The 12,817-nt window shown below is 42.7% G+C and overlaps 1 protein-coding gene across 2 annotated transcripts in view; it reads left to right on the top strand.

Annotated features, from left to right (window-relative positions):
- The window catches only part of CACUL1 (CDK2 associated cullin domain 1), a 72,407-nt gene extending 63,715 nt beyond the window's left edge, over positions 1-8,692 (top strand). Inside the window, exon 10 of one of the 2 annotated variants that reach the window (XR_003004639.1) lies at positions 8,400-8,692. The gene's annotated coding sequence lies outside the window, so the exon portion shown is untranslated. Of the gene's footprint in view, positions 1-4,559; positions 5,548-8,399 lie in introns of those variants that run through there. The other variant, XR_003004638.1, reaches the window with a different exon arrangement.
- Positions 8,693-12,817: the final 4,125 nt, after the last annotated feature.

Below are 12,817 nucleotides of genomic sequence, written 5' to 3'. Positions count from 1 at the left end.
CCCCAACACCCAAAAAAAAAAAAAAAAAAAAAGGCATTAAAAAGTTTGCAGTCTGCATCTTTTAAAACATCATATTCGAGTATAATAGAGAAAAAGTAGCACTGCTGTTTTAAGGCGCCCTTCCGGCTGTGGCCAAGCTATATTTTCTGTTTCCATACACCCACGGTGCTACCGTTCCTTGTAAAAGACTCTGAAGCTTATTCCAAGTTGTTTTTGAAAGGCAAAGTAAAATAGAAAGATGCGGCAAGGGAAAAACAGTTTTGCTTAGATCTAAATTGAGCATGTGCTTGACTCTCTTTGGCTGTGTCAGCTATGTTAGACTAATATTTACGTCTTCAGAGGACTAGGGGCAAAAAAAGAAGACACATCAGGGGTACCGACCATCACGCTTCTGATTTTCGGGTTGTTCGTAGAGTTGTCTCTGCCAATTCACTTGGTCCTTTTTTGGGGGAGCAGGCTGGGGGGCGAGTTTGAAGTGTTAGGAGCAATTCAGTCGTCTAATAGAAGAAGTCCTCTGTTTGTAACATGAATATTCAGAGAAGTAAAAGTAAGGTCATCAGATTTATTTTTTTAAGTACTTATCAACCAGGGTTGGTGGATTTTGAGGAGGACTTTGAATTGGGCTCATTTCACTCTGTGAGCATCTTGGGTTATATTGAGAAACACTGAATTACTGTAAGAATATATACAGGCTCTCACTGTGCCCTGTACAGTTTGACTTGCTACACCAGTAACATTCTGATATCAAGGAAGAATTCAGTTTTATCAAGAAGTTCAAATTTTACTTTACTCAATGGAATGCTTGCTGCAGGCTTATAAATAACACCTGCAACTGAGCTCTTGAGCGGTTTTAATAATATTTCTGAAAGGAGTGAAATTGGAATGTTTCTTTAAATGTGGATGAATTCTTCAGTATCCTAGTAATATACCCAAATGCTTTTTCCGGGAAGGGAGTATTCTTTGGCCAACAACGGAACTTTCCCTCTAAAAGCATTGTATTAGGATGTGGATAGGCATTAAAATCTTTGGATGCTTTTTGCATTATTAAGTTACTGGAGAAATATTTTATATTGTCTTTTTATTAGTAGTACGTGTTAACAAAGTGGGCGGAGTAAAGTTTGCAGAAGTTGCACAGTGGCTGCAGCTTGCTGTGGGTGAGGGCTTAGTGGCACAAAGCTGTGATTGGAAGGCACTGTAGAAAGAATATACACATTCTCCCAGTGCATTCGACCTGCTTCTTACTCATTTTGGCCCCTTGAGGTACATTGCAGTATGAAGAAACTATTCCTTTAAGTCATTGTTGACCTTGCTTATGTAATTGGGATTCTTAACAAATGTCTTAGTTTGCAACATGAGGGGAATAAGATTTGCCTCCATTTTGTATTGACTAAGCACTGTTTGCCTAAAAGTATTTTCTTCTTGTGTTTACGTGTATTCTTCTTGCCAGTACAGTATATAGTTTCTGCACTCCAGTTAAACACTGGCTTTTTGTGGGGTCCAAATCATCGAAGGCAGAAAATTGTAAAGCAGGTTGATTGTCTCACGAGTCAACACACGCAGTTGGTTTGGCCATACTGACTAGTGTGTGTGTGTGCAGCCTGAAACCAGACCCTCCAAAGAAAGCCAATTCACTCACCTTGGAATGATGACACGTAACATCAGTACATGATCGTCATTTTGAGAGACGGTGCTTATTTTAAAGGTTGGCGTTAAGCTTCAGTAACAGTGTCATCTCATATCCTCTGTTGTCACAGCTGCATCCTAACCCAACTGCTTTGTTTTCTGTGGGGCAGAGAGCAAAACCTGGTGTTGTGATTCTTAATCTACTAGTTCTTAGGTAGAGTTAGTGAGAAGAAACAAAAACCTGGGTGCGTGAGTTGTGCATTATTAAATTTTGTGGAAAAGTTACTTTTTTTTCCTGTCCCTTTTGCAAGTTTGAGGAGGTTCCCCTCCCTTTCTTGGGGGCATGGGATGAAAGCCAATTTGTGAGTAAGTGAGATTGCGGAAGACTGGATGCCCCGTGGTTGTTAACACCGCACGTGCATCTCCAGCACTGCAGCCCCATAAAGCTGTCACTGCCCGTGCTACATGCCATGCTTTCTGTCAGGTTGCAGATTTGCACACATAAAGAGTTCCTCAGGAAGAGTTTGCACATGCACCACCTCACAATAGTCTGTACTGACCGAACAAGGGATTTGAAAGTTTTTCAGCACAAAAGGAGAACTTCAGAGTGGTGGTCTGTGCACTTGTAACTAGCAAAGGTAATGGTGATCTGACAAACACGATTGGTTTCTGGAGTGAACCAGAAGGTTGAACCAGATTGGTTAGAAAGTGAACAGGAGCGCTTGTATCATAGTATTTAAATAAGCCTGTTTAATCTCCCGGGGTAGCCCTTCCAGATTTTGTCATCTTCTCATTGAGACTAGCTCTGTTTTCTTTTATGTTTCTTCTGTTTTATTGCAGTTTATTATTTCCATGATTATTATGCAAGAGGCATTGCTCTTGAGCTAAAATTCAATTGTCTAAATAAAGCAGCTATTATTAGATAACATTGTTTTATGAATGTACACTAATCTGAGATATTAAAAAAAACTTTACAATTAAAAAGCAAAACAGAACCTCTACATGAGCTATCCAGTCATTGTTTCGATGTTTTGGGTTTCTTTCTTTTTCTTTTTTTTTTTGGTGTCTCTTTGAGCTTCAGAGTATTATGTTTACTTTAACCCAGGTTTAGGCCTCTTAAGGAGACTTGAAAATTTAAGATCGGAGTATGAATCCCTTGACTGACACCTAGAAGAGGTTTATAAGGACCTTTTTGGTTGTGATTGCTGTTTTCAATAAGATTGCATAAGTTGAAGTTCATGTTTATCAGAAGTTAAAATAGAGGTCATAGGAGTTTGTGGAGAAATGGCTTTCCTGTTATTTTCACTACCTTGTTGAAATTTGCCCGTTTCCGGCCACCAGGATATATGAAAGGACCCTTGTTCTTTCCAAAGGAAAGGATTGCTCTTCTGTCCCCACTGTTTATTAACCAAGTCATTGACACTTTGCCACCTCCACTGGCCAAGACCCTATTTTGAACCTCTTTCCAGAGCTAAGTGGCACAAGTACGTATACTGTTTCTACTTATGTTGGTGGAGTGGCTGTGGGAGAATTAAAGAAAATGCTAGACAGAGGTACATTCTTCTAGGACCCTAGTATATATTGTACCCCTGCTGATTGGAAATTATCTTCATTTCTGGTTGGATTGCATTGTTTAGAAATGCAATGTTAATGGCTTACAATTCTGGAAAATTTATGGTGTGGCTCTGGGGTGAATTCTGTGGTTTGAAAAAAAAATAAATATTTTGTATTGATTCTCACATGTCATTTCAATGTTATGACCATGTACTAAATGCAGTAAGACTGGATATTTTCTTAGAAGGGTATGTTTTGTTAAACAGATGGCAGTTGAATTGCTCTCATTAGTCCTGTTTGTCAGTATTACAGCTGTGCAGTTCAGACGTGATGTGGGGAGCTGTGGCCGGAGACAGGGATGCTTAAGAATAAACGGGAGGCCACATGCAGACAAGAGGCTTTTGCCACCCACCAGCATAGCCAGAGCAAGGATGAAGCAACGAAGTCTAGTCTCTGGTGGTCCTTGTTTGTCGGAAAGCATAGTGGAGCTTAGAACAGGGTGTTCTGTACGTCAACTCTTTTATTAATCCAAGAAAAACAAAGTGGTGGATGAAACTCCTACTGACCCGGGGATTCAAAGCCACTGACTTTGGCTCTGACCTTTAACTCTTGATGGATTTTGAATCACTCCTTCTGTATTAGGGTGCATACCATCACTCTAAAACATTGTGGTTAATGAAATAAATCTTGTACAGATGTCCTTGGCCTTGTTATGTTGCTACCTGGTTTATCAGAACTTTGTTTTAATATAGAATATATGGTTTTGCTTACAGTACATTCATGATGCCTCATAAACGATAACGACACTCAGTATTCTACCACGGTCAGTTAGCCCTCAGGATGAGTGTCCATCTTCACCTCTGTACCAGTGGTAAAAAAAAACTGTGTGTGTGTGTGTGTGTGTGTGTGTGTGTGTGTGTGTGTGTGTGAGATGATGATCAATGATGACCAAATTGGATTTATCTCAGGAATGCAGATTTGTTAATGTTAGGAAATCAATTAATATGACTCATCTATTAACAGATTAATGTTGTATGATCAGATTATCTATGAAAGTCCAAAATATCTGCAAGGCAAATTAGAAGACTTATGAGTTTATCAAGGTTGCTGGAACAAAATCAATATCCAAATGTTAATTACATTTTCATGCAGCAGCCACAAGTAGTAATGGCTTTAAATATTTTAAATGTTATTAAGTAGAATTTACAGTAGGAATGAAAAAGTCATAAAGTACCTAAAAATCTTAATAAAACGTATATAAGCCTTTCAATGAGAAAATGATAATTTTAAAAAAGCACCTTTGTTGACCTAAATAAATGGGGAGACTGTGATGGGTAAGAAGATCATCTAGGTCTCAACTCTTTCTCCAAATTTTTTAATAGGTTAAAGTAATTCCAGCAAAAAATCCCAATGGTACTTGACAAGCTGATCCTAACATATAAATGGAAGAGCAAAGGACCGAGGATATCCAAGATATTCCAGAAAAAGGTGAAGTGTGAGGGGAGCTAGCACTACCAGAGTATAAAACTTACTGTAAAATGCCGTGAGTGATTAAAACACTGTGGAGTTGGCACAGAGGTTATAAGTAGATGAATGGACAGGAATAAAGAGCTCGGGAACTGACCCACTCACGTGCAAGAACCTAATTTTTTAAAGGTAGTCGTTGCAGAGCGGTGGGGAGGAGGATGGATTATTTAATAAATGGGGCTTCAGTAATTCTTCACAAAGGAAAAAAATGAATTGGACTTCAGCCTTGCACCAGGCACAAAAGTCAGTCCCCAAGAGGATTAAAGATTTACTGGATTAAAGTTAAAACTATAAAACTTAGAAGATGATACAGAAGAATATTTTTATGACTTTGGGGAAGGGAGGATAGAAAGTGCAAACCATGAGTTAAAAGATAAATCATTTAGCTGCGTTGATAGTAAGTACTTTTGTTTACCAAACATGCCACAGAGTGAAAAAATAAGCCCAAACTGGAATAAGATACAGATAATCACGATGTATACATAACTACTAAAAAGCACCAGCATGCAAATCAGTAACAGAGCAAGGACTCAGGAGAGAAGCAGGCAGAAAAAACACAAGTAGGCATAGCACAGAAGAAGAAACAGAAATGGCCCATAAACATGAAAAGATGTCCAACCTTATTAGTAAACAGGAAACGCACATTGAAACCATAAATATAATACCATTTCCTAGTCACCAAATTGGCAACAGTTAAGTCAGAAAAGTGGGGAGGGATAAACTAGGAGTTTAGGATTAGCAGATACAAACTACTATATATAAAATAGATAAACAACAAGGTCCTACTGTGTGGCACAGGGAAACTATTCATTATCCTATAATAAACCATAATGGAAAAGAACATGAACAAGTATATATATATATATATATCTGAATCACTTTGCTGTACATCAGAAGTAATGCAACATTGAAAATCAAGTACAATAAAAAAATAAACGGGGGGAAAAGTCAGAAAATACCAAAAAGTGGAGAGATTATTACAACAGGAGCTTTCATCTGCTACTCTTGGTGTAAGTCAGTACTACCACTTTGGAAAACAGCATTAGCTAGTGAAGTTGAACAGGTGTATCTTATAGCTCAGGATTTCTGCTCTTAGAGAAACTCATGTCAGGTGTATATACCCAGGAAACATGCCCAGGAATGGTCACAACAGCATTATTTGGAATAACCAAAAAGGAGGGAAAGAGAGAGCCAGCTGTCCCTCTACAGTAAAATGAATAGATGAAGTGTATGTGTGCAGTGGGATTCTGTGGAACCCTAAGTGCAGCGTAGAGCTTTGTGCATCAACAGTGGGTGAGTCTCAGAAATCATGTTGCGTTAAAAAGAAGCAAGTCGGAAGAGTCCAGTCAGCCTATATTGTTTAAGGATTCGTAAGTAATAAAACTGTAGAGAAAAGAAAGAATTACTAACATTCAAGATCATGGTTTCCTTGGGGGTGGGGTAGAGGGGAGTGAGAATGGAGAGGAACGTGGGCTTATAAGCATTTGAGAATAGGAACATTTTGACCATTGTAAACATGTCAGTTTTTGAGTTAATATCTAAATTCAGCACAAAGCCAATCCAAATGCCAGAAGTATTTTAAATATAAATTAAAAATTCATTTGGAAGTATAAGCCGATGAGAAAATAAAGTCTTCATCGAAAGGGGGGGAAGAAGAGGAACTTGCTGTACCAAGAAAACATTTTTTTAATTACAATTTTTACACTGGTATAAAAATAGACAAATTAATAGAAGATGGTTTAAAATAGAAAGACTCAAATGCTTTTAAGAATTTTTAGTACGTTAAAGGTGGCTTTTTGAAATGATTCTGATCATGACGGATTATTCCGTAAAAGGTGCTGATATAACTGGAGAAAATTCAGTCACACCATTTGCCAAAAAGAAATTCCAGGTGGACTAAAAATGGAAAAATAAGTTATAAAAACTAGAAGATGATGCCGTTTATATGTTCTTGAGGTGGGAGAAGTTTGTTCTAAGAATGTAAGCAATGGTCTGAAAACAGAACCCTGTGTAAACCACTCACCTGACTACTACGTAGAGCGCCACCCCCAGTATTTGTATATACATATATATATATATTTTTTTTTTTACATATATATTTTTAAATTAATGTCTGTGCCCTATACTAATACATGTAAGACAAAAAATAGAAAAGAAAAAAGATGAGGTGAAAATGTTTGAAAATATTTTTTTGTGTGTATTGTGGTAAAAAAACCTTTTACTTTTTTTGAAAAGTTTAGTGAGAGCCATATTATTAAAAATGCTTCATTATTTTTGAAACTCCTAGTTTTAACCCTTAATGATAAAAACAACTTAATGTCTGATTCTAAGGTAAGTTTATTTTAATGCTAGTTTTTAATGGCTATTGTAGCTGAAAAAGCCACCTCATTAAGATCTGTGGATCCAGATGACTCTGCTTTCTGAAAAGCAGTACTCAGTTTTCAGTTCCATCCACTAGTCTTAATAAAAGTGTTTGTTGAAATCTTTATAATAAATTTCCATCTTTCTCACTGTCACTAACTTGTTCTGGCTCAATAATTACAAGTGTGGTATTTTTATTGTTAACAAATGGGTTCAAAACGTACTGAAACTCACTTTTGAATTTTAGCTCCCAAGTTCATGTGTGCACTTACGAGAGTTTTTATAGGTGACAGTTTTTGGTAACACATTTTCATAAAGCTGGAGACATGTCTAGCCATTTTCAAGATGCTCTTAACAAGAATTCTTTAGGAAAAATAGCTGCTTTCTTACTCATAGTTAGTATATCATCTTTACCTTGAAGGGTCAGATAAAGTCTGTTTTTTTTTTTGTTTTTTAAAGTCTGGGTGTTTTTTTTTTCGTAAGTTTATTTTATTTATTTATTTTTGGCCGTGTTGGGTCTTCGTTGTTGCTCACAGGCCTTCTCTAGTTGCGGAGCAGTGGCTTCTCGTTGCAGAGCACGGGCTCTAGGCGTGCGGGCTCTAGAGCGCAGGCTCAGCAGTTGTGGTGCACATGGGCTTAGTTGCTCCACGGCATGTGGGATCTTCCCAGACCAGGAATGGAACCTGTGTCCCCTGCGTTGGCAGGCGGATTCTTAACCACTGCGCCACCAGGGAAGCCCTTTTGTTTGTTTTTTAAATACCTTCTTGATTGCATATTACTGACAGGGACTTGTCACCTCAAGAAAGGTTGGCAAATTGCAGATGTTTGTGTTTTTATCAATAAAAGAAATAGAACAATATTGACAATACTCTTTTAAATGTTGCTATAACCAACAAACCTCTTTTGGGATTTAAATTTCTCCATCTCATAAAATGTTGTAAAGACACTCTTATGTGAGATAATAAAATCTAAGTCCGGTTGCCTTGTGGGAGCACCCAGGCTACAATTTTCTGGAAGAGAATGACGTCATTGTCAGTCCTCTGCATTGTGGAGTCCCACCACTCCTTTCAGGATACCTTGCTTTTTTTTTTTTTTAAACCAACCATGGGGAAATGGGGGAATAGAATAGAATGGGGGAAATAGAAAATCCTTTAGAAAATGGCAGTAATAATTGCTATAGACAAGATCTGCTGATGGATGCTAAATTAGTGGATGGACGTTAGTTTAAGGAGAAATAGGATAGTTGCATAAGTTCAAAGTTATCCCACCCCCCAAATATTTATTAGTTACATTTTAACACATGTATACAAATTCTTTGATATTCCTGTCTTCAGGAGATGGAGCTTAATTACCCTTCCCCTGGGTGTGGGCTGGACTCAGTGACTGGCTTCTGAGTATGGAAAAGAGAAAATACTACCTTCATCACAGAGACACCTGGGGGCAGCCCCGTGACCAAGTGGTCACGGTTCACATCCCAGCGGTGAGTCATGTTGGTATCCTACCCCCTGATATGATGCCCTGAGAAGGACACTTCACCTCTGTGGTATTTTCTCCCAAATCCGTAACCTCAGTCTACACATGAGAAAAGTCAGACAAATCCAAATGGGGGACTTTCTCCAGGACACCTGACTGCTCCTCTTCAAAGGTGTCATGGTCATGAAAAACCAGGGGAGACCCAAAAGCTGTCACAGGTGAAGGTAACTAGAGTCGTAGTGACTAAACACCATGTGGGATCCTGGGATCAAAAAAGGATGTGAGGGCTTCCCTGGTGGCGCAGTGGTTGAGAGTCCGCCTGCCGATGCAGGAGACACGGGTTCGTGCCCTGGTCCGGGAAGATCCCACATGCCGCAGAGCGGCTGGGACCTGTGAGCCATGGCCGCTGAGCCTGCGCGTCCGGAGCCTGTGCTCCGCAGCGGGAGAGGCCACAACAGTGAGAGGCCCGTGTACCAAAAAAAAAAAAAAAAGGATGTGAGTGGAGAAGCTGGAGAAATTCAGGTAAAATCTGTGGCTTGGTTAATGGTGTTGCACCGATGATGATTTCTCAGTTTTGGTAAGTGTACCTTGGTTATGTGAGGTTTTAACCCTAGGGGGAGCTGGGGGAAGGATTTATGGAAACGCTGTACTGTCTTTGCAACTCTTGCATATGTAAATCTAAAACTTTCCCCAAGAGAGTTGGGGTTTTTTTTTAATCCCATGGATTTCTCAGAGAATTATAAGGGGGCATGAAATAATAGTTCTTGCAGGAATCTGAGCTTTTAATTCCTCTTTTAGAAGCCGTACAGGGAGCCACAGTAATTCCAATGGGCACGTGGCTTTTGAGGCTGGTGGCTCATTTCTAAGCTCTGTCATCAAAAGTCTGTTTTGAGATGAGTTAAAGTGTTCATCTTCAAATTGAAAGGTCTGAGCTTCACAAGCTGTCGTGTGAATCACTTGTGTTTTGTTCATAGCATCCTCTTGCTGTCCTTGATGGTACATGTTGGCTTCCAATCAGGGTTAGCGAATTGGGTTGACATTGGTATCTCTGGCTCGACTTTGGAGAAAATGTCATTGCAACCCATCTGAGGAAGTTTTGATGGAGGGGCAGTTGACATCCTGGGCGACCGGTCTCCGAGTTGGAGGTCGTCCCCGGGCACTGAAGGGGCCCCCTCTCTTCTGGGTTACTCACACTGTCCGCTCTCAGGCTTTCCAAGGAAAACCTGGTTAGAGTCAGACCCTCCCAAGTTCCCACAAACCTGGAGTTCTCGAGTCTACCGAAAATCATGCTAAATCAAGTGTGGGGAATTACTTCAAAACTACAAGTACAGCAAGAAGATTAAAGGCACCAGACCCATCTGCTAATATAGGAAAGGAGATCAAAGAGAAGAAAGCAGGCGTTGAAAGGGCTTTCCACTATGGGGTGCCATCTTATTGGGGATGCGAGGGGGCCTTGGAAAGAGAAATGGGAAAATTCAGGTGTAAGGCAGATGCTCTGGGGAGGGTTGATGTAAAAGCAATTTTAGGGCCCAAGACTGCCAGTCGCATTAGGCCATCTCGGGCCCGGGACCACGGTGAGCTCTGGTGGGCAAGAGACATGGGGGACCCGGAGACACAGACTGACTAGAGGGCAAGTGCAGACATGGACTAGGACTGCTGAGAGGCCGTGTGGTGCAGTAGAGACGACGTGAGCTCTGGACTCAGGTGCGTTTAGGGTCAGTAGCTCCCCGTCCTTCATGTTGTGTGTCCCCATGCAGGTCACTTCAGCTCTCTGAGCCTCAGTTTCCTCTACTGTAAAACCAAAGTGCTCTCACCTTCCCTTTTTCCATGGCTTCGATGTTTCTCATCCTCAGGTCTCAGAATAACAACTTCCACTACTGTTACTGCTTCCGCTGTTACACTGACCCAGTCTTCACTGCATGCCTGGCACTGTGGGAAACACTCTATTCCTCTGTCTCAATTGACACCCGTGACAGCTCTGTTTTCCAGTGAGAAAGCTGGACCTCACAGGCGTGAAGTGACCTGTCCAAGGCCAGCCAGCTGTCACAAAGCAGCTGGTCCTTAATGATCACACTGGCAGGAGTTGATGTAAGGGCTTCAAGACGTAACCCTAACACAGGGCCCGGTACAGAGTGGGCGCCCAGCAGGTGCTCCTTTCCTCCTGTGGGAGCTGCCTACGTGGCAGGGGTGTCCAAGGGGTGTGACCCCAGCCACCTCGAGACCGGACAGCATCGTCGTCATGGGTGCTGAGCCCTCAGCCTGCAGGCCGTCTCCGTGTCAGCAGCATTCTCTGCCCCTAAGCTCCGAGTGGCCTCTGGGCCTGCGGACAGAGCTCCGACCTAGTGCCCCAGCATTCGGCAAGAGGGGACATTTGGGGCACACCGGGAGACGGGTGCCCAACAGGTCTGTCAAGAGTGGGCGCTCTCAGCAGGGCCAGAGACACTCCCCAAGCTAAAACGACTGTCCTGCCACAATTGAGTGACTAATCATTGCTGTTTGGAGGGAGAGAGATGTAGGCCAAGGTCAAAGGTACTCAGGGAGGCTGAACCCTCTTCCCAGAATCTGGATCCAGCTGGGAATTTTGGCTCCACCATTCATTCACCAGGCAAGTCACTGAACCACTCTGACCTCCAGGCTCATCTGTAAAACAAAGAAATTGGCTCACGGTGGCCCACCGTTGCTTGGGTTTGCTCAGCCTACATTCTCCTTCTGCTGGCATTCAGAGAATTGCTCCTCCCCATTCAGCAGTGTTTGGACAGGGCACGTGAAGGTGTCCCGCCTTCCTCGGCCTTTGGATGGGCATGTTGCCTGAGCCAATCAGCTTTCTCCCCTGAAGATGGAATTGTGAATAGAGCCATTTGAAGCCTGAAGGGGCAGAAGCTGGCCCTTCCCAAGGGTGGAGACCCCAGGGACCAGGCTGGCGAGTTCCTAGAGCTGCTGGGCTCTTGTCCTCCCGAAGGCTGGCCCTGCCTTCCACTGGCTGACCACCCTTCGTTCACCTTAAGGGATGAAGGTCAGTGTTTGCTGCTTGCAGCCCAAGTGCCCTAAGGCGCTCTTGCTTTCTGTGTGATCACTTCCCTGTAAATGGGGTCTTTGTTACCCACTTTGGAGCTTTTCTGAAACAAAGTGGCGAACAAATAAATTAGTACATTTAAAAGTTGGAGACGGGGCTTCCCAGGTGGCGCAGTCGTTGAGAGTCCGCCTGCCGATGCTGGGGACGCGGGTTCGTGCCCCGGTCCGGGAGGATCCCACATGCCGCGGAGCGGCTGGGCCCGTGAGCCATGGCCGCTGAGCCTGCGCGTCCGGAGCCTGTGCTCCGCAACGGGAGAGGCCACAACAGTGAGGCCCGCGTACCGCAAAAAAAAAAAATAAAAAAAGGTGGAGACGATTTCTTCCTCCTCTGCATTTCCTCTCTGGAGGGAAATGGGAGATGTCTCAGTTGATTCCAAATCCAAGGTTCCCAGGGTGGAGTAACCAGGCACACAGTCCCTAAGAGCCCCCATCTTTGGTCACCCACCCGCAGAGAAACCCCGGTGTAGGCTCACCCCAGACACTCACTGCATGTCTCATAGCCCTGGTCAGCACTGTTTAATAAACTGCAAAACATTTCCAGCCGCGCTCTCCTCCGGCTGACCGTTTGTAAATTGCTTTTGCCCTGGTGCCTGACAGAGTGAAAAGCGCATTTTCAATCTCCAGGCAGCAGTAGGTGTATTTCTTTTTCTTTTTCTGAATTTTATTTAATTTATTTTTTTGTATATAGCAGGTTCTTATTAGTTATCTATTTTATACATATTAGTGTGTATATTTCTATCACAGCATTTCTGAGCTCACAGGGACAACCTGACATCCTGGGCTGGGTCCTGGGTGCTGGGTCCCCTGGGCTTCAGAGTACAGGTGATGTTCTGGGAGAGTGGGAGCCAGGTCGGCGGGGGATGGAGAGGGCGGGTGACAGGCACCGTTTGTTGACCGTTGTCCCCATACACAGCGGGCTCTAATGGCGCTCTCATTCTCTGCCAGGCGAGATCTGGAAGGAGACCCCACTGGCCCCGGGCCTCAGTGGATCCAGCTGGGAATTTTGGCTCCACCATTCATTCACACCAGGCAAGTCACTGAACCACTCTGACCTCCAGGCTCATCTGTAAAACAAAGAAATTGGCTCACGGTGGGCCACCGTTGTTTGGGTTTGCTCGGCCTCCATTCCCCTTCTGCTGTGTGTCCTGAGCAGGACACTGAATTGAAGGCCTTGGTGTCTGTTCTCGAAATGAGGCCAATTGAGGAA

This window comes from Neophocaena asiaeorientalis, unplaced genomic scaffold (assembly GCF_003031525.2).
Source record: "Neophocaena asiaeorientalis asiaeorientalis breed wild unplaced genomic scaffold, Neophocaena_asiaeorientalis_V1.1 scaffold85, whole genome shotgun sequence".
Lineage (NCBI taxonomy): Eukaryota > Metazoa > Chordata > Mammalia > Artiodactyla > Phocoenidae > Neophocaena > Neophocaena asiaeorientalis.
Note: the sequence above shows the minus strand (reverse complement) of the source record. Positions and strands in the feature narration are given on the sequence as shown.